Genomic DNA, 25,119 nt, shown 5'->3' on the forward strand with positions numbered 1-25,119 from the left:
CTAGCTAATAATGTGAATGTTATTGTGCATATAAAGTAATATGTGTTAAAGTTCAATCCATTTCCCTATGTTTTCTATAATTTATGGTTAAATGACCAACAATATAATAATCAAACATATTTCAATAAACAAAGTTAGTTGTAATGGCTGTTGACCAAACAGCAAATTAATGAAAAACGTGTTAAGGTCAATGACAAAGTCTCTCCTTTCACTGATGTGGCTGAAGGATTTCCACATTATTTTTACAGTATAATCGGCTTTTAGGTTGCTGAATCATGTAGCATCCTGCTAGTCCAAATTCAAAGGTGTGTCCAATATACCCTGACTTGGTGGGAGCAAAAAAAACCTACTACCTTTTTGTGTATTTCATTTAGGAAAATGCAAAGCAAATATTACTGGTACCCATCCAATATGGCGATATTCACAAATTTGTTTTAAAATTGTGGCCTCCTTTCTTAATGGCAAGACTGGATTTTTATGAGTCCTGAGACTTTGAAACATAAAACAAAATTTTTTTAGCATGGTGGACTCCCCCCCCCCCCCCGTGCATCTCCTAAAATTTATGGCAAAATCCTCCCTTTCTACTACTTATACAGAATATTCTAACAAAGATATCACTGCACTTTCGAGTTAGGTAAATTATCTTAGCTTCTACAACATCAGATTTAATATTTGGAGGTTCACATTGGGACTTGCAGTTCTGCTCTCCCTAAAACTGGAATTATGTTCTTCATAATGCCAGTACACACACATATTATAAATTATGAAGTTATTTTTTGTTAGCAAAGTTAACAAATGGTTATTTCGTTTTTCACACCCTTTAAAGTGTCTCCCAAGCAAATGATCATAAACAGTTATTATCTAAGCAACTTAAGCAGAATTATTTGTATGTGAACTTGTGGTAAGTGAAGTATTTTTATTCTGAGTCCCAAATTTTTGTAAGTGCTTCACAGTTTTTCAACTCTGTGAAGTATTGTAGACATTTGGGTTTAGCTGACTGCAAGGTTTTTTTCAACCTCTGTAGTTAGCTAATAATTCTTCAAATACTGGCAGGCAAACAGCAAGGAAAAAATAGATTTATTAGCCTCTGAGAGATGCAGATTAGGTCATACAAAATACAGTATTCTTATTTTAATCTTTTTGCCTTTAACACTTTGGACAAAAGTCAAAAGAATATTGTTTTAGAGATTACAACAAATTAATAATCATGTCTCAACACATTTGAGAGTCATTTATTACTTTTTATGGGTTGACCAAGCTGCAAGCAAAGCTAGATATTTATGAATGACAGAATGTGATTATTACACATCTAGGATGTTGACAGAGGCAAACAAGTTTCCAAAGGGGAAACAATGAAACATGATATTTTTATTTCTGGATCATTTCTTCTTGGACTTAGTCCTGGGTCATAAGAATGGTTCTGTTTTATTTCTATTTTCATTTGGAATTTTATTTCCTGGAAGCAAATATATAGCCGATAATGCAGTCTGTATTTATTCCTTTTTGATTTACTACTGGCATACTATTAGTCATTTTTTTCATGCACTAAATCCATTTCAGTTTAAAGTGCTTTCATGTGAACTCTTAATCTGATGATTAAACAAGCAATTGAATGATATTTATTTTCCGATATATTTGGTTTACTTATTTAGCCAACGCTGTTGCTGAGGTGTTTGTTCAGATTTTTTTTCATACTGGGGAATTTATTATTATTTATTTTAGGACAAAACACAGCAAATTAAAAAAATGAAACCCCATAAGATATTAGAGTCACATATATTAAATATACAGCATGAAACAGAAAAAAAAGAATGCAAGCAATGCAGATACCATAAAGATAAACTTTTTGCTAATAATAAAAGTTACTATCTCTAGACAGCTATAGACTTTACCTCTCAAAGTTGCTTGAACATATAATAAAACATATAATATAAATGATTTTAAATTAGGGTTTTTCAAGAAGTATTCCTGTGGAAGTTTGAAAGCTAGGAGGGAAAAGACTGATAAAGATTTGGATTTTTTTAACAGTATTTTAAGAGGAAAAGTACCAACATCCTGGAAGAAAGCAGTGGTAGCTGTAATACCTATAGAGGGTAAAGATCCATCAGATCCAGCTTCATACAGGCCCATTTCAATACTAAACCATGATTATAAAGTGTTCATGTCTATAATGGCTGAAAGAATGACAAATGCAATGCCAAAAATGTTTAGATATGGATCAATGTAGTTTTGTGGAGGGGAAGCAAACATTTGACCACATTAACAGAACATTGTTGATCCAGAAGGAAGCAGAATGTAAGAAAATGCATTTTGTTGGTGGGTCTTGATGCAGAGAAAGCATTTGACAGAGTAAGCTGGGACTTTATGAGCACAGCAATGTAAGCACATGCATTATCCTCTCTGATAATTTCTGCGTGAGCGGAGTAACCAGGAAGGGGTGTCCTCTTTTCCCTTTGTTATTTGCATTATATTTAGAACTACTGGCAAAGAAAATAAGGAACTCATAAATTCAAGGATATAATTGGTATCATAGTCAAGAAAAGCTGGCTGTATTTGCAGATGATATTATTTTATACCTGACAAAACCAGAAAAAGACATTTCAGTGATGTGGAACATTTTGAGACCATTTCATATCTTTTTGGGATACAAAATTAATGAAGCTAAAACAAAGGCAATAGTGGCAAATTATGTACCCACATACAAATTGGTACAGCTATATCCATATTTATGGGGACATGATAAAATAACGTATTTAGGAGTATGGATTAAAAATGATTCTGGTGTGGCAGCTAAGGATATGTGGGAAGAGTCTAAACAAAAGATAATACCATAACCGAGAAAATGGAAGCTTTATTATATGGATATGGATATGGATAGTAAGATACAAGCAGTCAAAATGTTTTTAGTCCCTTTAATCTTATACACAGGTCAGGCATATTTTATCAACCAGAGGAGAAGTTGTGGATAGCAATTAATAAAGAGCTGAAGAACTTTATCTGGGAGGGGAAGATGGCACGTATCAAGTGGGATAAGCTGATTCTTCCAGTAGAACAGGGCAGATTGGAATTACCCCCATTTGAAGTGGTATTTCAGAGCTACACAGTTAAGTCTCCTATACATAGCAGAAACAGAACATGAAAATTCAAAGTGGAAAGGAATGATGTTAAAACAGGGAGGAAGCTTAAAAAACAAGGAGAGACTGGAATTTTGGATGCAGGCCTTTAAGGAGAATAACAATAATCATACAGAATATTATATTCGTAAAGTAGTAGAAAGTATCCTAAAAACTAAACCAACGCAGGAATGGAGAAAGGAGATTCTGCCAATATGGATGACTGCAATTAGGGATACAGGCAATAGGCAAGAGGGGGTGGGAATATATTGGAGAAAACTGACAAAGGACCCAAGGTATTAGGAGTAAATAACTAGAGAGGGAATGATGATAGAATGAAAAGAGGCCAAAAATGTATTTGAACTGCAGGTTAGAGATTGCCTTCCCTATCAAGGACTGATAGAGTACAGGCAAAGAGAAAGAAATACGGGATCCTAAATGAAAGACCAGCACTGGTAGATTTTTTTAGTCAAATCTAGAACAGAAGCTGCCCTTATAAAAGGAACAATTAGTAGAGCATACAAAATATTGCATGATAACTATAAGAATCAATCAGAGAAGGTTAGAAAGGATTGGGAAGAGAGATTAGACAAGAAATTCACAAAGAAACAATAGGAGGATATGTGTATGTCTCCCAAATATGCAACAAAATCTAGAATATTTAGGATTTTTGGCTTGGAAATGTTTACATAGATACTTTTATACCCCAAGTAGAGTCCAGAGAATATTTCTTCAAGTAGACAGCAAATCCTGGAGGTGTGATGGGGAAGAAAGAGATACTTGGGAACATATTTTCTGGGCATGCAGTGGGTTGGTGGACTTTAAAGATTCCCTGCAAGATGAATTGTCAGAGATGCTGGGTGGGCAGATTGGTGGGAAGACAGAGATGATTTTTCTGAGCTAGGATATAATATCGGAATTGCATAGACATGGTAAGGCCTTGCTGTGTCTAACTGTGGTGGCTGCCAAAAAAGCAGTTACTAGAAAATGGAAGTCAAAATCTAAATTAACTATATTAGAAGAAGTAAATATAGTAACAGAGATAAAACAACTGGAATTGAAACTTTAGAAAAGGGTAGGAGCAAACTACATAGGAAAAAATGGGAATTGTGGGAAAGGCAATAGTGGCAAATTATGTACCCACACACAAGAGAGGAATGAGGTTTAAAAGAAGGCAGGACTTAAATGAGCTATGTAATATTTGACTGAAAATGATTGGGTAAATTATAATTGATGCATAATGTTTGCAACTGGGAGTGTATCAGTATGGTTTGTTTTGTAAAATGCTTGCAACTAGGAGTGTGTTGGTGTGGTTTGCTTTCATTTATATAAATGTATGATTGTTTATGTCATAAGTGATGGTTTAATAACAATGTTTCTTGTTTAAAAAAAGGCTGCAGGAGTTGAATAATGTATGTAATGTTACTTAGATTATATGAGTTATAGCAATATATGTGAAGTATAATGTTTGTTAATGTTAATTTGTTAATACAGTTTATTACTTTTATATAAATTTAAATTTGCCTATATCACAAGTGATAATTCAATGAGTGTTTAAAAAAAAAAAAGAGTACAGAAAGATATTTCAATAGTGTTCAGTTTGGGTATGCACCCCCACTCCACAACTACCACACAACTGTCTAAATTTTGATAACATTTTTCATAGATAATGTAGATATAAAAATATTTTGATAGGCACAGACTAAATAATTTCTAAGACATAAATAGACATGCTTAATAATCAGGATTACATTTATGATCCACTTCTAGATTTCCTATGGAATTTGTATTTATTTATTTATTTAACATTTGTTTACCAGGAAAGTCTGACTGGGACAAAGCCCATTTTCAGCAGAAGCCCAGGGAGAAATGCTCCAGATGCATGAATTGGAATGTGGGAGAAAATCAGAGCATCCAGATGAAAGCCACCCAAATGCAAGGAGGGCAAGCAGACTCCTCACAGAAGGCACTCAAATGGAGAATAGAACCAGAGAACCTCTTGCTGTGAGATGACAATGCTAAACACTGCATCACTGCACTGAATGTTCAGTTTCTCTAGGGGTAACCTTGCAAACACAACACTATAACTCAGTTTTATCATGCATAATTGATATTTATTGGTTCAGCATAAGTTATCATAATGCTTCAGCAGTTCACCTTCTAACTGAGACAACTATCTTGCAAATTCCCATCTTTATAAAGAAGTTGGAATGCTAAGAGGTGACTTGTGTCTTGTATGCAAGGCATCCTCCGATCCAGTACAATTGACTTACTGTGCATCAGTAAGTGAAATAGGTTGGCCGTGGTGGCACAGCAGTTAGCATTTTCGCCTCACAGCAAGAGGTTCTCCAGTTCAGTTCTTGGCTAAAGTGCCTCTTGTGTGGTGTCTGCATGTCCTCCTTGCAGTCAAGTGAGTTTTAAAGACCTGCAGTGTGTGTGTGTGTGTGTGTGTGTGTGTGTGTGTGTGTGTGTGTGTGTGTGTGTGTGTGTGTGTGTGTGTGTGTGTGTGCCTTCTGTAAAGGTTGAGCATTGGGCTGGCAACTTGACACCGTAAAAACACCAGTGGCAATCTGTGGACTGGAGCTCTGCTCTGGCAACCCCTAACTAGGAAAAGCTGAAAGATATTGCTAGTAAATGAAATAGCATAACATACTCAGTCTAGGGATCTAAACCTCTTATGCAACATTAACAGAATGGTTTGGATAGGTATAAACCACAGAGGATACTGCTGCTGCTCTGGAACAGACTCCAAATCCACATAAAACAAAGTTCATCCCTGTCTATATTCAAATATAACATATCTATGGATGGGAAACAGAAAACTTGCCCTAGGGATGCCCCATGTATTCTTAATGTACAGAGGCAGCTCCTAAATTCTTTATCCCATGCATGGGTCCCCTTAAATTATATATGGTATGATCCCAGTAATTCTCATTAGGGATAATATATAATTATTGGCTATATGGGATGGGTATCCATGCATGGGTCCCCTTATATTATATATGGTATGATCCCAGTAATTCTCATTAGGGGTAATATATAATTAGTGACCATTTGGGATGGCTAAGGCCAGTCTATAAGCTATTTCAAGCACAAAAAGAGAAATTTGTTAAGTTTAAAATGGTCTGCAAGGCCATCTAGACTGCTACTTACCTATGAGCCTCTGGAGCTACAAAACCATCAAATTAAAAAGTTCAGTTAATTAAGACTTCATAAGTATCAAAGTTAGTTACTTTTTTAAGTAATAATTTAAACAAACATTCATATAAAGATTTTTTTACACATTTCAAACTATTTATGACATAATAAAACAGAGGTCAATATTCAAAACATTACTTACCAGGGGCTGTATTCAAAAATGATTATGGTAGCACCACAGAAGACTGCTGGTACCTTTAATGCTATCTTGATCTTAAGTCTATCATATTGGAGTGACACCATACTGAGGGTCTGAGTAACTCATAGACTACCTGTTGCTAAGTCCACACCATCTTGTTGTGTCAACAAAGCAGGATCATGGAATCATAACAAATATGACTATGCCTTGTCAGTGGCCACCTTAATGCTGTACCGCCCTTCCCAATGAGAGCAAAGCAGGTCATGCTTTGAGGAAACAAATGGGTACCCATCCAATCACTGAGGGTTAACCTGAGCAGGGAAAGTCTGCTTCCAAAACGCAGTATGCATTGAGTAACACATTTATTTGCATTTATTTTAGTATTTTATTTATGCTCTGATGTTGATTTAAGTTCCTACTTCTGGTACTAGTGGACTTCTTTGTCTTGTGAAGATACAGAAGATCAAGAAGAAAGGAGAAGCTAAGGGCAGACCACACAAGGTCTAGATCTCCCCATAAGGGCAGACCACACAAGGCCTAGATCTCCCGCAAGACCTTATAAGAAACCAGGTAATGGGTTAACACTTCAAGCCTTTCATAGTTGCTGATGGATTTTAGGCCAGCAGTCATCCTGGTTAACAATCCTTATTGCCCTTCTAATTGCATATGCATAGAAAAGTAAATATTAAATGGTGGCCTTGCGCTCAATAGTTGGTCTAATTAAAGCATTTTTAAAAAGGGAGCTCGGTCTAATTAGGGCATTTTACAGAGGGATGTTAATTTATTTTGACCTATATAATATGCCTTTAGTTATTACTTGTGCTAAGGAGAAGGATTTTCTGACCACTGTTGTTAGATGGTGGTCGAATTAGAAGGAATTACTGATCCAGGTCCCAAGATCCCTGACTACATTATCACTTTGGAGTGGGTACTGGTTATACTGTACAGTGAAGGAGAGAATCTTGTACCAAATTTGATAATGCTACACATTTTTGCATTTAATTTTACTCCTTCTTCATGCATCACTTGTTTATGAGTGTTAGTTCTGGGTGTAATGAAAGGGCATCAGAAGAAGATTGACAGTAAAGTCCAGTTTGCAGACATCTGCAAAGTGAGTTAACCAATAACCCTGATTCCCTTTCTAGATATCAGACAGGTAGATAGTGAAAAGGAGGGATCCCCATACTAAGCCCAGGGTTACATCACTAGTTCCTTTCCTACTTTCTTGGTGACACCTGCCACCTTTCTATCTTTCTGCTGTTTGACTAGCCACCCAGAGCTGGATCCAGCACTAGGCTACAAAGGCAGTCACCTAGGGGCCTCTGGCTGAGAGAGGCCTCCTGCTGGTTGGGAGGGAGACCAATAGCTGGGTGTATTTTTTAAGGGGTTCTTCTTTAAGAACAACCTTTGCATCTAGTCGCACAGATGCAACAGGTAAGTGTGACCTGTTTTCATCTTCTGCTTCTGTGTGACCTGTTTATGTCTTCATCTTCTGTGCATGTGGAATTTGAATGCCAGAAGACATTTGGACTGCAGACCACAAACAGACAAGTGAGAGGTGTGTGTGTGTGTGTGTGTGTGTGTGTGTGTGTGTGTGTGTGTGTGTGCGCGTGTGTGTGCGTGTGTGTATGTGTGTGTGTGTGTTTGTGCGCATGTGTGTGCAAGAAGTAGGTAGGTAGGTCTGTGTGTGTATAAGAAGTAGGTAGGTGTGTGTGTGTGTGTGTGTGTGTGTGTGTGTGTGTGTGTGTTTGTGTGTGTGTGCAAGAAGTAGGTAGGTAGGTCTCTGTGTGTGTAAGAAGTAGGTGTGTGTGTGTGTGTGTGTGTGTGTGTGTGTGTGTGTGTGTGTGTGTGTAAGGGGGGTAGATGTGTGTGTTTGTGTATGTGATACCTCTCAACTGTACACATTTTCACAGAATGCCCAGATTTTTGCCTTATATTTTTGGTCTGCTGCTCATAAAAATTGTGTTTTTTTGACAAATCACTAGAATGACATGCATTTGCATTTCAGACTTCATATCCTTCAGAAAATTCATTCTAACACAAATGTTGTAATTTTAGCAACTTTCTAAGCTTATAAGTGCAATATATAACATGTGTCCCTATTTTTGCGCTTTTCTTTCGCCGCTGTGACAGGCTTTGTCCAGATTTCTTGCTCTGGAGTACCGCACCCACAGACTCAAAAAACATGTTTAAAACTTCATGGCATGATGTTTCCTACACTTTAACAGCACTCTGGGATTATTTACAGGATTTTAAATATTTTTATATGTAATTCCAGACTCTGACCACCTGGAGGCTGGCATATTGAAGTGGTTTTAATAAATCAGGTTGCCATTCAGCATCCCAGAAATCATTGTTTGGCTCAAAAGTGTTACATCATGCAGGCTTCCGTTTGCATAAAGCTCCTGTCATTTCATAGATGTTGCATGCGTACAAAGTACTGAGTAAAATAGAACAGTGTAAGTAACATTCCCTGCTGCTGAATGACCACTTAAAACAGAAACAGTGCAAATATCACAGAACACACTCAAAGTGCTGTTTACTCCTTCCTTTTTTCAAATTTAGTTTAAATGGCACTAATTTGTGAGACAATGAATTCCAGTCCATTTACTTCTTCCCTCCCCCGTAACACTTAGCTTCCCTAGCTGTCAAAGTCCTGAAGGTAATTTGACCTGGTAATTCCATTGACTGGCTGATCTCAGCAGGGTGCTTGACTCATATAATTTAATCTTTGCTCTAGCATTTCCTTTGTTAGAGGGGACATTTTTTTGCTGCATTACAGCCATTACTTGAATGCATTCACATCCAGTTTATGTAGCAACTCCTGTAAAGTCTTGCACCAAGGAGCTAAAGAATAAAACATTTATATTATTAACCAGTTTAGATCTTTATTAATTTAAGTGTTAAGGTATCACTTCATGCTTCCACCTTGTTAAAAATTGAGATTTACATGTACAAAGTGTGTTGGTATGCAGTGTTTCCCTACCAGGGCCGGCCTTAGCTCAAACGGCGCCCTAGGCGAAGCACTGCTCTGGCGCCCCTTAAGCCCCACCCACACTGAACACAAGGAACACCCCTATTTGAGCCACACCCACAGAAGGGTCACTCCCACAAAACATCCCAGTTCTTTCCATGTTTAAATGCATGAAAATCCAAGTAATACTGTAAGACATCTTGTAGTTTAGTTGACTACAATTGAACGCTGAATATCCTTAAACCTGGTTGATCTGTTGCTTGTGTAGTGTTCATCTGCAGTCATGAGACTGCATTAACTTTTTTTGCAATGTGCATTGATGTTTCATTGATGTTTGTGTAGAAGTTCTCATTTGGTCTAGTGTAGCAGCAACTCTACATTTTTACTATATACCCTGATGTGCTTCATGTTCTTCACAGGTCAGCAATCAAGTCTACATACTTCAGACAGCTACATAGTGATGTGGTGGTGCTGCAGCTGTATGCTGACCCAGAGGCCAAAAAGGAAAGCAGTGTTACTAGTCAGTGATGTCTTGAACTTTGCATACAACTTAACACTAAGCAGATTTCAGAATTGTATTGGCAGCGTTTATCCCTTATGGGTTGCAGATGGATATGGGACCTTTAAATTCAGTTTTAAACAGCAGTGTACTACTTTCAGCCATCATGTCAATGCAAGTAATTTGAAGACATATTTAAGGCGAGAGACATCGATAGTGTTAAATGATTTATTCCATTACTTGTCAAGTACATTTTTATATGCAATCTTTGACAGTAAAATTTTGCATTTGTACAAACTGTCAGTTCTGGTTGACCAATTTGAAAACAGGTTTCATTTGGCACAATTAATGCTAGAGACATTGAAATAGTCAGATTTTATTTCATTGCTGGCTGCTAGACATTTACTTTATACAGTTCATAAATTGTCAGATGACTTTATTGCATTGCTCGCCCATTACATGTACAGTTCTATATGCATGTTTGACACTTGTATAAACTGCCAGGTGCACTTGAATTGTCACTTCATGTGAAAGACATTGGAAATTGTCATTTAATTATTCCTTTGCTGGCTACCAGATGAACATTTCCAACTGCAGTCTTCAACAATAAAAAGTGTTTCACTTGTACTAACTGTCCAGTCTGCTTGATTTAAAACATTGGGTTTCAGATGGCACAATTAATGTTAGACATTGAAATTGTCAGATTTTATTTAATTGCTGGCTCCTAGACATTTCTGTATGCAATATTTGACAGTTAAATGTTTAACTTGCAAAGTGTCAGGTCCACATGAGTAACTTCAAGACATTCATTTAGCTGGTTCAGTTCATGCTTGGCATTGTAGTCCGGTTTTATTCCACTGCTGCCATTAGATGCACATGTACATGTTTCACAATGAAATGTGTGAGGTCCACGTGAATGGACACCCTTCATGTCAACAATATTCATTCAAGTATTCCCTTTGCCGGCTATTAGATGTACATTTCTAAATGCAGTGTTCAACAGTAAAAAGTGATTAACTTGTACAAGCTGTCAGGTCCACTTAAGTTGAAGACATTAGATTTCAGTTGGTGCACTTCAATGTTAGACATCAAAATTTGTCACATTTCATCTGCTGCTATTCATGCATTTCTATATGCAATACTTCACAATTAATGTGTAACGTGAACAAAAAAAAAGTGTCTGGTCTGCTAGAGTAATTTTTTAAAGGTTAGGCATAGTTCATGTTAAATACATTGAAATAGTCAGATTTTATTTCATTGCTGGCTACTACACATTTCTATTTAATGTGTGACTTAAAATGTTTAAATTGCCAAACTGTCAGGTACACTTGAGTAATTTGAAGACTCATTTAGCTGGTTCATGCTTCAGACATTGTAATAGTTTGGTTTTATTCCCCTGCTGCCATTTGATGTACATTTCTATATGCAATGTTTCACAGTGAAATGTTACACTTGTACAAACTGTCATGTCTACTGCAGTCTTAGAGATTTCAGTTGGCACATTCCCTCTGAAATGTGGTGTATCATTGTCTGGTAATTTATTAAAGACTGGCACTGACCCTATTGGCATTATACAACTACACCTTTAATTACACAATGAACCCAAGATTGGCCCTTGGGTCTACACAAGCCTAGCCATAACCAATTCCTGAAACATTAGCAGATGCAAGAACAGGGTTTGACTTTGTTATAGCCATTCAGGTTTGCCAGTCACAGTAGTAGAGAAGTGCACAAATGACAGTACTCAGCTTCCCTACCAACTTTGCTGTACTGCTTCCCTACAGGAACTCTGGCATACTGCACAATTGTTATGCCTTACACTGTAAAATCTTGACTACAGGTTAAATCAGACGTCAAATCATGCATAATTTGCACACCATTCATTACCTACCTACTTACTAAAGCTGCACTTATTGTGCCTTGCACTGAGCAAATCAATTATATCACCATAGTCTATCTGGCAAGATACCTCATTCATTGAGATCATAGCCAAGGCCACAAGTCTATCTTGTCATAGTACTTAAATATGTTAGTTGTAGTTTGGAGAAGCTTCTCTCCCCAGATGCAACTGTCATTAGCAGTGTCAACAAAATGTGCAGAGCTACCACTACCTGTGGGAATATCTTAAGTAATACGCGCTTTATTATATTGACATCCAGCACTGATAATCCCTTTGGAGTAATGTGATAAAGTGTTTAATTCCTCATACAGCTGTACTACATCAATATCAGCAGATTCCAACTGGGTTAACAGACAGAATTGAAATATGTTCAGTAACTACCAAGAGTTCTTATATGTTGTAGAGAAGCCAAAAGTAGCACTGAGCTGGACATTGAGTGAACCCGTCCTTCACAGATGACTGCATCAACATGAGTGTTGAGTTGACTTTATTCTGTTCAGGACTAAGTCATTTGGTTGATAAAAGCCTCCACTTTCCTGGGTCTCACCTCATCTGCACCAGGAAACTGGAATTCTACCTCCAGTGCTTCTGCTAGCTCAGTAGTAGTTACTTTTGCCATTTTGTACCTTGTGGCCCTGTATTATGTTAAAACACTTTTCAGTTCATCAAGCAGAATCACTGCTTGATCAATTTGCATGGAAGAGCTTTGCAAATGTTTACTGACTTTTCCAACCTTCACTAATGCATCATACCAGACCACCAGTGCCATTAAAAACTTAGCACTTGTACTAGCCATGCTGCTTCAGATATGCATTAGGATCTTTTGTAAGTTCTGCCACTGAAACCAAGGCATTGGAAAGTGCACCCACTTTAGGGTGCTTGACACTTTCTACCCTACACTTCCACCTAGTCTCACAAAGTGGCTTTACAGATAGACCTGGCAATCACAAAATATTTTGTACCTCTGAAAAGTGTACATTCGTTGCAGATTACCAAAGAATGAAACATCTACTGAAGACTTGCAGCATCACTTTTTACAAGATTGAGTTTGTGACAGCCCGAGGGTACAAAAAATGCATGTGGATTTAAAGACAAGATTCCTGCAAAACCAGAATGTTTCCTTTCATATTTCGAGCCAATATGTCATAACTCTGGCCTCTGCAGTTATCTAGTGGAATTCCCAAACTTAAGTTCATTTAACATGGTCAGTGGGAAATCCACCAGTAGTCCCAGTAACATGGAAGGACAAAAAGTACCCCTTTCCTTCCAGTTTCATTGCATTCGCAAAACGGACAGTGACATGCGACATGTTACACTTGTATTGTCATGTCTGCATGAGGCAACTAGTGTTCAGTTGGCTCAGTTCACTGTATACTGCAACTGGCAGATAGACTGGCAATGACCCTACTGCCATTATGCAACCACACCTTCCATTATGCATGCAGAAACATTAGCAGACAGAAGAATAGGGTTCAACTTTGTCCTAGCAATTCAAGTAAGCCAGTTACAGTAGTACAGAATAGTGCCTAGTTGACAGTACTTTGTGCTGCTGCCCTACAGGAACTCTGGCATTGAAAAGTATCGTTATGCCTTCCGCTGTAGGATCAGACTATAGAGTACATAAGATGTGAAATCATACATACTTTGCACACTGTTCAGTCTCTACCTAGCTACTTACAAAAGCTGCACTTTTCATGCCTTGTAATCAGTTATATCAGCATATAACATCTGGCAAGAGCAGTTATTAATTCAGATCATAGCCAATCCCACAGATTTACCTTGTAACATAGTACTTGTTTGGAGAAACTTCACTCCCCAGATGCAACTGTCACATGCAGTGCCAACAAAATGCGCAGCGCTACCTCTAGTAAGAGACAAATACACGATTACATTAAGGACATCAAGCACTGACATTACTCCAAAGGGATTATCAGTGTTTAATTCCTCATACAGCTGTACTGCATCAATATCAGCAAATGCAAAGTGGGTTAACAGACAACTGAAATATTTTCAGTAACTACCAAGAGTTCCTGTGTGTTGAGGAAGCCAAAGTAGCACTGAGCTGTAAGCGGAGTGAACCAGTCCTTCTCAAATGACAGTGCAACAACAAGAGTGTTAAAAGTTGACTTTAACACTTATTGTACTGCTCAGCAATGCTGCTTCAGAAATGCCTTAGGATCCTTGCCTTTTGTAAGTTTTGCCACTGAAACCAAGGCATTGCAAAGTGCACCCACTTCAAATCACACTGCTTTGACACTTTGTCCTTACACTTCAACCTGGTCCAAGTGGCTTTACAGTTAGACCCAACACATGCCAAAATAGTTTGTACTAGAGTTAGAATGTAAACAGTGTACATTCATTGCAGATTACCAAAGAATGAAACGGCATCTACTGAAAAGTTAGTTTGCATCAGCAATTACTAGATTGTGATTGTGTGACAGCCAGAGGGTGCAAGAAATGCATGTGGATGTAAAGAAAATTCTTGCCTGAACAGTTTCCTTTCATGTTAACAGCCATTGTCATAACCCTGGCCACTGCAGTTTTGTGGAACTCCAACTTCAGTTCATTTACCACAATGTCACTGAGAAAGCCAGCAGCAGTCTCAGTAGCCTGGAGGAAGGATAAAAGTACACATTTCCTTCCACAGTTTCATTGCATTCAGCAATACAGACAGTCTGACATTTCTAGATACTCACTGGTTGGATTCAAGACGCTCTCCACAAGATGCTGGAATATTTTTCCTTTTATTTACTGATAGACTTGAAGTGCGTTCAGTATCATGCACTTTTCAGCAAGGGAATACTCAACTTCTTCAGAATGCAAAACAGTGGAGCCTTCCAAAAGGCTGCCTTTAATACATCAATCAATTAACACTAATTAGAACATTTAAAAGGTCTGTTTCACTAATTAAAACAAGCATAGTAAACTGCAACCTATAAAAACAGTATGTAAAGACTAAAACAACCACCAGGGCTAGTCGATACAAAACATGCTTGATTCTATATAATTAAGTTCTAACAATAAAATATTTAAAAGTTAGAATCCATCACAGTGTAAGTAACAACACTGATGTAAATGTATAAACTGTGTTTGTTGCTTTTTCAATATTAATGTGCAAAGTTAATACAAATCATCCCCTATGTACAAAACCATCCCCCTTTCTACAAGTCTCTACTGTTTGGAGGTTAAGCAACTTTAGAGAATTCAAAAAATTGCAGGGTTTTTTTAAAACAACTTTAAGAAGTTAAAACACACAATAATAATAATAGGAAGTACCATGCAACTAAAAATGAAAATGAAAATAAACTTGAAAATGAGAATAAATGTGTCTTGCTGCAAATAGGTCTACTTCCTGCTTAGTTTGCACGTAATTATGCATCCAATACAAAATGTACAAGTTGTGATGTGTGCTGATATTTAGTCTTGTAAGTGCCTAAATGTATATAAAGCATCCACCTATTAATAGGCTTGACAAAGGGTGGGGGGTGAGTTTACTACCTCTCTAAGTTCTTTAATCTCAGTATACACTGAATTGAGCACATTTCATTTATGCCAGGTCTCTGATTGGAATTAACCCTCAATTGCCAAAGGAGCTCTTTCCTTTCGAGTTTAAGTGAGTCATGACCACCCCTTCCATCACTGACCTGTTGGTCAATGGCCCTGAATTTAAACTCGTGTCCTGGATGTTCGTTAACGTGCCTTGCCAAAGCGTTGGACAGTTTATTACACCTAATGCTGTATAGGTGTTCGTAGATCCTCTCGTTTAACCTTCTGTCCGTCTTCCCTATGTAGAAGACCGGACAGTGACAACACTTGGCTAAGTACACTACCTGTTTACTATTGCAGTTGAGTTTGTAGTTTGTTTTAAACCTCCACTCACCTATTTCAAAATTACAGCCTTCATCAATAAACTTACAATACTTGCACATGTTACATTTAGTCATACCTTTCCTAGTTGAAAATCCCTGTTTACTACTCTCGAGGAGTTCTTTCAAGTTGCTGCCCCTTTTGTATACTATCTTTGGTTTAATTGGGAGTTTGTGTCTCAATTCATCGTCATTAGCCAGGAAGTCCCAATTTTTTAAAAAAAATATTAAAGATAGCGTTGGAATCTAGGTTGAATGTGCAAGTGAAACTGGCCATGTAGTTCACCTCATTCCTTTCTCTCCTTTCATTAACCACTGTAACACTCTGGGTCGAACACCTCTCATTTAACAGTGGTACATATACCTTCAAGGTTCTTTTTGTTTTAACTTCCTCGAAAATCTCAGTGAGGAAGTCATGAGGGTAACCCCTCCTCGAAAAGAACTGAAATAAGGTTTCACATTCGCTAACAAATTCCTCATCATACGTTATCATTCTAGCTGCCCTTACTAACTGACCTTTTACAACAGATTTCTTTTGATGTTTAGGGTGGCAGCTAGAAAAATGGAGGAAGGAATTAGAATATGTCGCCTTCCGATGTATCTTAGAGACCCAGGTTTTCTTATTGTAATCTTTCCTAAGGTCGACATCTAAATAGTCTATTCTATCCTTATTGAAGTGAAATGTGAAGGAAAGGAAGTCCGTAGAATTATTGAGGTACCTAATGAACTCATCGATCTCAGTATTTGTTCCATCAAACATCACAAACATGTCATCTAGAAATCGAGTGTAGAAGAGTAGCTTTGAATTGTGGTCTCCTTTGTTTAATAAATAGGATCTCTCCCAAGATGCCATGACTAAATTAGCTATGCTCCCCCCACATGGGGAACCCATGGCTATCCCAATTTTTTGATGGTATAATTCCTTCTCAAATTTAATAAAATTGTATGACAGGACCACATCAATTAACTCTCCTACCAATTGACTTTCTTCACTAGTTGCTCCCAGTGACCTTAACATAGCTGGTACCCAATCTACTGCTATATTGTGGGGGATAGAAGAGTAAAGGTCTTTCACGTCGATAGTTACAAGAAAGCAATTAGGGTGGAACCCCAAAGAATTAATAGAACTTAAAAAAGACCAGGAGTCTTTAGTGATTTGCTTTTCCATTACCACATATTTCTGTAAAATACTGTCCAAAACCTTGGCACAGGTGTATGTGATACTGTTTCTCCCGTCCACCAAGGGTCTCATTGGTGGGTCGTTAATGTTCTTATGGATTTTGGAGATTCCAAACAATAAAGGTGTTCTAGGTGTAATTTGTTGCATGTAACTGTATGTTTCTCTATCAATACGTGCTTCAATGTATAACTCTTCTATGAAGCTTTTAATTCTGTTATGTGCTGTATTCATCTCACTGATGGATGATTTCGAATAAGCTTCACCATTAAGAATTTGGTACATTCTTGCACTGTAATCTTCACTAGTCATGATGGTAATGCCACCCCCCTTGTCCGGCTTCATTAAGCGGACAGGGGCCTCCCTAAGGAACTGTAATTCAGTTCTTTCTTCCATTGATATGTTGTGGTTAATGTGGCCATGTTTTGGATTTTGTCTCTTCAAGTTCCTCAAATCTAGTTCCATTGCTCTCTCAAAGATTACCAGCGTGGGGTGTAGTGGAGGGTTAAAGACGCTGGATACATAAAATTGAGACTTCCTGTTTAAATCGTTGCCCATAAGATGTAGCAAGTTGAGTTTCCTCATGAACAGTTTCAAGTCTATTAAGGTACTAGCCAGGTCAAAGTGGCAGGAAGGTACAAAAGTATGTCCTCTGGATAAAAGATTGACCGTCTCACTACTAATGTTGTAGTGGGTGTAATTAAACACCTTAAAGTCACCACTCTTATTCAATAGTATCCTACAGCCCTGGTCAAAAAGTTCCGGGGGGTCCTCATTTGTGTTGGAATTACCACCTCTTCCTCCTGGCCCCCCTCCTTTTGTTGTTGTTCTGCCCACGAGTGTAGGAGGCTCCTGGTCGAAAATTTTCACCCTGGTTATTACTGTTCATGTTGGCCCCATTGTTGTTATTAGTACCTATGTTGTTGTTTTTGTTTTTGTTATTATTTTTGTTTTGATTTTGGTTCGCTATCCTTTCACTTCTCCTGGTCTCAGCTAAACTAAATATCAGCACACATCACAACTTGTACATTTTGTATTGGATGCATAATTACGTGCAAACTAAGCAGGAAGTAGACCTATTTGCAGCAAGACACATTTATTCTCATTTTCAAGTTTATTTTCATTTTCATTTTTAGTTGCATGGTACTTCCTATTATTATTATTGTGTGTTTTAACTTCTTAAAGTTGTTTTAAAAAAACCCTGCAATTTTTTGAATTCTCTAAAGTTGCTTAACCTCCAAACAGTAGAGACTTGTAGAAAGGGGGATGGTTTTGTATATAGAGGATGATTTGTATTAACTTTGCACATTAATATTGAAAAAGCAACAAACACAGTTTATACATTTACATCAGTGTTGTTACTTACACTGTGATGGATTCTAACTTTTAAATATTTTATTGTTAGAACTTAATTATATAGAATCAAGCATGTTTTGTATCGACTAGCCCTGGTGGTTGTTTTAGTCTTTACATACTGTTCTTATAGGTTGCAGTTTACAATGCTCGTTTTAATTAGAGAAACAGCCCTTTTAAATGTTTTAATTAGTGTTAATTGATTGAAGTATTAAAGGCAGCCTTTTGGAAGGCTCCACTGTTTTGCATTCTGAAGAGGTTGAGTATTCACTTGCTGAAAAGTGCATGATACTGAACGCACGTCAAGTCTATCAGTAAATAAAAGGAAAAATATTCCAGCATCTTGTGGAGAGCGTCTGAATCCAACCAGTGAGTTTTTGGTTTCTTTTTCGTTCATCGGAGGTTTGACATTTCTAGATGCAATGTTTCAGTGAAATGTTACACTTGTTCAGACTGTCATTTCTACTTGAGTCACTTAAAATCAGTAGGCTTGTTTTCACAATGTTAAATCTACTGTACCAGTCAGATAATTGATCAAAGATTGGCAATGATCCTATTGGCAGTAGGCAACTATACCTTCAGTACACATGCAAGAACATGTGCAGTTGGCTTCGCTATACCCATTCAGGTATGTTACCATATAGAAGTGCATAGCTGGCCATACTTGGTGCTTACCTGCCAACTCCACTGTAGTGCTTCCCTACAGGAACTCGCATACTACAGAACTACTGTGCCTTCTGCTTACAACTGTTGTAAAGTCATACAAAATTTGCACATTGACCACTTTCTAAAACCGCACTTTTCTTGCCTTGCACTGAGCAAATCTATCAATTATATCAGCAGAGTCTATCTGGCAAGATATTTCATTATTAATAGAAATCATAGCCAAGCCCACAAGTCTATCCTGTAGCATAGTACTTCTTAAGTATGTTTTAATTAGTTTGAGTTTTGAAAAGCTTCTCTCCCCAGATGCAGCTGTCACTGGCAAAGTCAACAAAATGCGTAGAGCTACCAATACCTGTGGGAATATCTCCACTAACCCACGCTTTTTCATTACATTAAGGACATCCAGTGCTGATAATCCCTTTGGCATAATGTGGCAAAGGGTTTTCAATTCCTCATACAGCTCTACTGCATCGATATCAGCAGAGTCATTGTGCGTTAAAAGATTCTGCAAGTCTTTACAGAGCTGCAATAGCTCATCATCAGAAACATTACAGAGGTCTTGTATGTTGTAGAGGAAGCCAAAAGTAGCACTATGAGCTGCAAGTTGAGTGAACCTGTCCTGCACAGATGACAGTGCAACATCAACAAGAGAGTTGAAAAAGTTGATTTTAAAATTCTGTTCAGGACTAGTTAGACACTCATCATCACCTTCATAACCAAAAAGTTTCCTCTTTTCCTAGGTCTCACCTCATCTGCACCAGGAAACTTGAGTTCTACCTCCAGTTCTTCAGCTAGCTCAGTAGCAGTCACTTTTGCCTTTTCGTACCCTGTGGCCCTGTATTCTGTTAAAAACCTTTTCAGTTCTTCAAGCAGAAGAACTGCTTGAGCAATCTGCATGGATGAGCTTTGTAAAAGTTTACTGACTTGTCCAACCCTTACTAATACATCATACCAGACTACCAGTGCTATTAAAAACTTAGCACTTTTCATTGTACTGCTCAGGGATGCTGCTTCTGAATATGCCTTAGGATCCTTCCCTTTGTAACTTCCGCCACTGAAACCAAGGCATCATAAACTGCACCCACTTGGTATCTCACTGCTTTCACACTTTCTACCCTACACTCCCACCTGGTCTCACACAGTGGCTTTACAGTTAGACCAGACACATTATCCCGAAATATTTTGTACCTCTGAGTAGAGGATGTAAACAGAGTATACATTCGTTGCAGATTACCAAAGAATGAAACAGCATCTATAGAAGACTTTGCAGCATCACCAATTACCAGATTGAGATTATGACAGCCACAGGGTACAAAAAATGCACGTGGATTTAAGGCCAAGATTCTTGTCTGAACACCAGAATGTTTCCCCTTCATATTAGAGCCATTGTCATAACCCTGGCCTCTACAGTTTTCGAGGGGAACTCCCAAACTTTTGAGTTCATTTAACACAATGTCTGTCAGAAACCCCCCAGTAGTCTCAGTAACCTGGAGGAAGGACAAGAAGTACTCCTTAACTTCCACACTTTCATTGCATTCAGCATTACGGACAGTCAGTGACATCTGTTCCTGATGGCTGCAGTCAGGAGTGCAATCCAATATAACAGAGTAGTACTTTGCATTTGTTATCTTTTGCAAAATAGAGTCTCTGACAGACTTCGATATTAACATTATCAACTCGTTCTGAATGGTTTTCCCCAAGTATCATGGATCTCGGCATTACTGATCTGACGAAGATGCTCTTGTATTACTGGATCAAACTTGCCCAACAGCTGCACTAACCCAAGGAAGTTGCCATTACCACTTGTAAAGAGTCTATCCTCGCTACCCCTAAATGCCAAGTTATGTTGGGACAAGTACTGACAGATTGCAAGAAGTCTTTCCAAAACGTTTCTCCAGTATTTTCTCTCAGACTTAATCATGTTCTCACGGTGGTGATCAATGGTGGAGCTATTCTTAAGCCTCAAGTGCAAGTCACTCCACTTAGCAGCAGCTTCTTTATGTTTCACTGACCGCTCGTGTTCTACAAGCTTTTGGCCCAAATTTTTCCAGTCACATGTTCCTGTACTAGACAGGGCAACTAAATGAGTACTGCTGAAGAGTTTACAAAAAAAACAAAATACTAAGTCACTACTTTCAGAATACACCAACCAAGACCTTCTGACTGTCTCACCATTTGTAAGTCTTTTGTATAGAAGATAGGATTAAATCTTCTATGGTGATCATCATAGGGAAAAGTGTGATTCATTATCTGAACAGGCCCTTCAGCACTTAACAGACAGCGAACTTTATCATCCATGGGATCTGGCCATTTACCAGGGTCACTATCGACTTCCCTGCATGTTACTGGAGCTACTTCCTTATTTTCCTCCTCACATATATCTACTACTTGGTCAGATACAGGACTTGCTCCTAGCTCTGACCACACAGGAATAGAGTCAATGGATGCCCCAGACACCGACTCAGCTCCACATTCTCTGACACACTCAGCATTACCAACTGCAAGGTCAGAGCCATTATCACACACCTGTGACTCAGATTCATTATATGTACATCCAGTACCAGTATTCTCAACATCTACCATACAGCAAGCATTGCTGGGACTTTGGCAGGAACTGTCACTTTCACCTGGTCTGGAAGGACTGCTTGGCACCTCAACATCTACCATACAGCAAGCATTGCTGGGACTTTGGCAGGAACTGTCACTTTCACCTGGTCTGGAAGGACTGCTTGGCACCTCAGAGAAATCTGCCTCTTGAAGCATTTCACTGTCCCTGTCTTGCAGGTCACTGTCTAATGTATGACTAGACTGCATAAATCGCATCATTGAAGCACATAAACTAGCCACTTGCAATTCTCTCTGAGCCTTTCTTTTTCTATTTGCTGCACCAGAAAGCTTCTTTGGACCTTTTCCAGGCTGTCTGTTAAAAATAAAATTTGGAAATTCAGATGTTAGGAATGGAAGTTGCAGTGTTCATAAACTCCCTCAATTCTTAGAGCTGCCTACCCACCCAAGTCTTGCAATTCACCGAACTAGGCCTTGCAACTACAAATGGTTGTATAACAAAGTACGTGTATTAGAGCCAAGCTTATACTACACAAAATTAGAAAACAGTGTACAGGCTTATCAAGTGCTGCCACTAGACAGCCAATTCAAATCAAATCAAGAATCAATCTGGAACTAGAGCTTGCATACATTGAGCACATTTACCCCCCTATCTCATCCTATCCATTTACTTGTAAACATTCCAAATGCTATTAGTGTATTGGTTCATAAAGTGATGTGGCTCATTTTTCATCTAATTTACTGTCCACACAGATCGTGCCTACAATGTAAGGCATCAGGAATGCTATTCAGTTGTCATGGAAGTGTTTACCGATTCACAGATGCAGAGGAGGCGGTATTCATTGTAGAGGAGGCAGTATTCATTGCAGAGGAGGCAGTATTCATTGCAGAGGAGGCAGTATTCATTGCAGAGGAGGCAGTATTCATTGGAGCACTTGAAGCTTCCGATTTCAACACTGGGATCCTATCACGTTCAAGGTAACCAGTTTCCCCAAAGATCTATAAAGGACGAAACATTAGTGTAAACATACTGTATGTTACAAAAAAGAAAAAAGCCGACACCATTGATGCACCCCACACACGATCCTAAGTCACTTATACAAGTACATTGCAGAATCTCCCTATAATATGACTGTCACTGCCAGTACAACATCTCCTTGAGATATCACAGCACAATAGTCTGTTCCTTAGATAGGACCCATTAGACAGCCACACTTGCTCATTTCAGTTGTACTACAAAATATTTATATATAAAGCAGCACCTGAATTACTATGTTAAATCATATTACCATTCTACATGCAATGTACATTTTGTAATGAGATCAGTGTACTGCAAACAGTAAATAAATTCACATTTTGATGCATTTCTAAGTCAAACTGAAGCAGTAGAAATAAACCCACACCATGTTTACAAAGTTCACTGCTATTGTACATAGCGTCTCCATCACTCCCACTCTGCTATTCCTCAACTATGGCAAGAATGCCAAGTAAATTCAATTTCTTCCTACATGTTTTAATCAATAGGCATTTTGAACTTCCAGCAGCATGTGATACAAAACCTAGCACCACCAAATACCTTTGCAGGTAACTGCACTGATGAACTGCCTAGACATTTTCAAAAGGAAAATCACAGCTAAATAGCCAGGCACTGCGGTATATAAACATTGCACAGTTACTCTACGTTTACAATTAGTATTCTGACAGCAGCCAAGTAACTTTTAACTCATTTCTGAGCGTTAGCAACTCAAACTAAAAATGCAGCAGTACAAGACTCAAACCATAAATACTAAAAATCTGCACTGTAACTATGGTACTAGAAGTAACAATTTGCATTGAAATGCAGTTGAGAGAGTTAAGAAAGTAACAACTTCCAGTGCACGCATGCTCACTCAAGCTTTGTTTCCAGTGCACCCACATAGTGACATTTATTTTGCCACTGCTCATTAAATAACATTTCACGCTAAAGAAACTCAAACGTGTACAGCTGCATTGCCCAACAGTAAAAAGCTGAGCAAGAGTTATAGCCTTTGACAAAATCAGAAAGCAAAGCCACAAATATGCATTCAAAAAACTGCACTAGCAATGCTTATGCTGCTATTAAATATGCTTTAACATACTATTTATCTGCAGTAAAACAATCAGTACTCACAAAAATCAAAGCAGAAATCTGTTCAGTCAAGACATGACAACTGTGGTTAAACAGTGGGTGAAATGAAATTGCAAAGCGAATTTCATAAAACATTCTAATAGTTCTATTTCACTCACAGTCCTTGTACCATGCAAAAAAAAAACAGCTTGATCACCATCTGATATGAAGTAAATGTTATAGTAGCTTGTGTTACAACATTAGAAGAATCCCAACCAATATTTACAGTCACAACACAAATTCAGAAAGAATATAGTATTCACCAAGGTAAAACTACCACTTTTAAAACAAATTGAAGCACATGCATGCAATATAAAGTGGGTAACTACATACAAATTCATGTTGGTACTCTGCTCCACTTAGCATATGATCCTATCTGATCCTCTTTCTGAAATGAAGTCAGAAATAAAACCAGACTTAAGGGGCACCTTAGAAAAAAATGTATACTGATCAGACCTCTCAACCAATTGGGGACAAATTTCAACAGAATCAGGGGCAAGTCAAGGAAAAATGAGGGACACTTAAAATATTAGTGCTAGTAACTTGAAACATTGACAAAATCAGAGCATATGAATTAATACACATTTTCTGAAGTAAAAGTAGTTTATAACTCTTAATTATTGTCATTATTAATTAAGTGTAATTCACCAACTTTCCTCCAAAAGTCACTAGTTTTAGGAGAGATTAAGAGGGACAGGGTTAAAATTTGAGTCAAAATCAGGGACATCCCTGAAAATCAGGGACAGTTGAGAGGTATGAGACTGATCCGATCAGGACTCATTCTGAACTAAGATTAGTAATAAACAGAAGTCAGCCTAACCTCTAAAAAGCGTCTACCCTAACCTCTAAAGTTGACTAGTCACTTGATGCCATAACTTCTGGAATTTACTAAATCTGTATGACACAAATTAATAAGCTGTCATGATGAAAACTTGTCAGTTCTCATACTATTATCTTGAATTTCCCATCGTCAAAGAGACTACAAGATAAAGGCTGGGTGCTCCTGATATGGTTTTGCATCTTGCACAGCACTGCGCATGAATGGTCATAAACCAAAACATTACCTGAACAGTCTAAGAACTTGCAAAAACACCTGCAAACATAACCCAGAGAGACACACCAATTAACAATTACAAAGTGCTTCCCTGGCCCCTGCTTTAAGATTAGCACACAATTACAAAGTGCTTCCCTGGCCCCTGCTTCTTTCAATCACAGAGTTACAAAGTGCTTCCCTGCTTCTTTCACACACATTTACAAAGTGCATTCAAATACAGTTGAGAGAGTTAAGAAACTAAGTTCCAGTGCACGCATGCTCACTCAAGCTTTGTTTCCAGTGCACCCACATAGTGACATTTATTTTGCCACTGCTCATTAAATAACATTTCATGCTAAAGAAACTCAAACGTGTACAGCTGCATTGCCCAACAGTAAAAAGCTGAGCAAGAGTTATAGCCTTTGACAATCAGAAAGCAAAACCACCACAAATATGCATTCAAAAAACTGCACTAGCAATGCTTATGCTG

General features: G+C 38.0%; 1 protein-coding gene and 1 long non-coding RNA gene across 2 annotated transcripts in view; one reads left to right on the plus strand and one right to left on the minus strand.

The window, feature by feature from the left end:
• The window catches only part of LOC122791844, a 2,266,858-nt gene extending 2,256,308 nt beyond the window's left edge, over positions 1–10,550 (plus strand). Inside the window, exon 17 of the mRNA XM_044059805.1 lies at positions 9,844–10,550. The gene's annotated coding sequence lies outside the window, so the exon portion shown is untranslated. The remainder of the gene's footprint in view (positions 1–9,843) is intronic.
• Positions 10,551–21,437: 10,887 nt separating this feature from the next.
• Positions 21,438–21,665, minus strand: LOC122791802. Its single transcript, XR_006363198.1, has 2 exons — positions 21,622–21,665; positions 21,438–21,537 (listed from the first exon to the last, which is right to left on the minus strand). It is a non-coding gene; the product is annotated as an uncharacterized LOC122791802 (long non-coding RNA).
• Between the last annotated feature and the right edge of the window lie 3,454 nt (positions 21,666–25,119).

The sequence above is a fragment of the Protopterus annectens genome, chromosome 17.part0 (genome assembly GCF_019279795.1).
Source record: "Protopterus annectens isolate FY-2018-M chromosome 17.part0, PAN1.0, whole genome shotgun sequence".
Classification (NCBI taxonomy): domain Eukaryota; kingdom Metazoa; phylum Chordata; order Ceratodontiformes; family Protopteridae; genus Protopterus; species Protopterus annectens.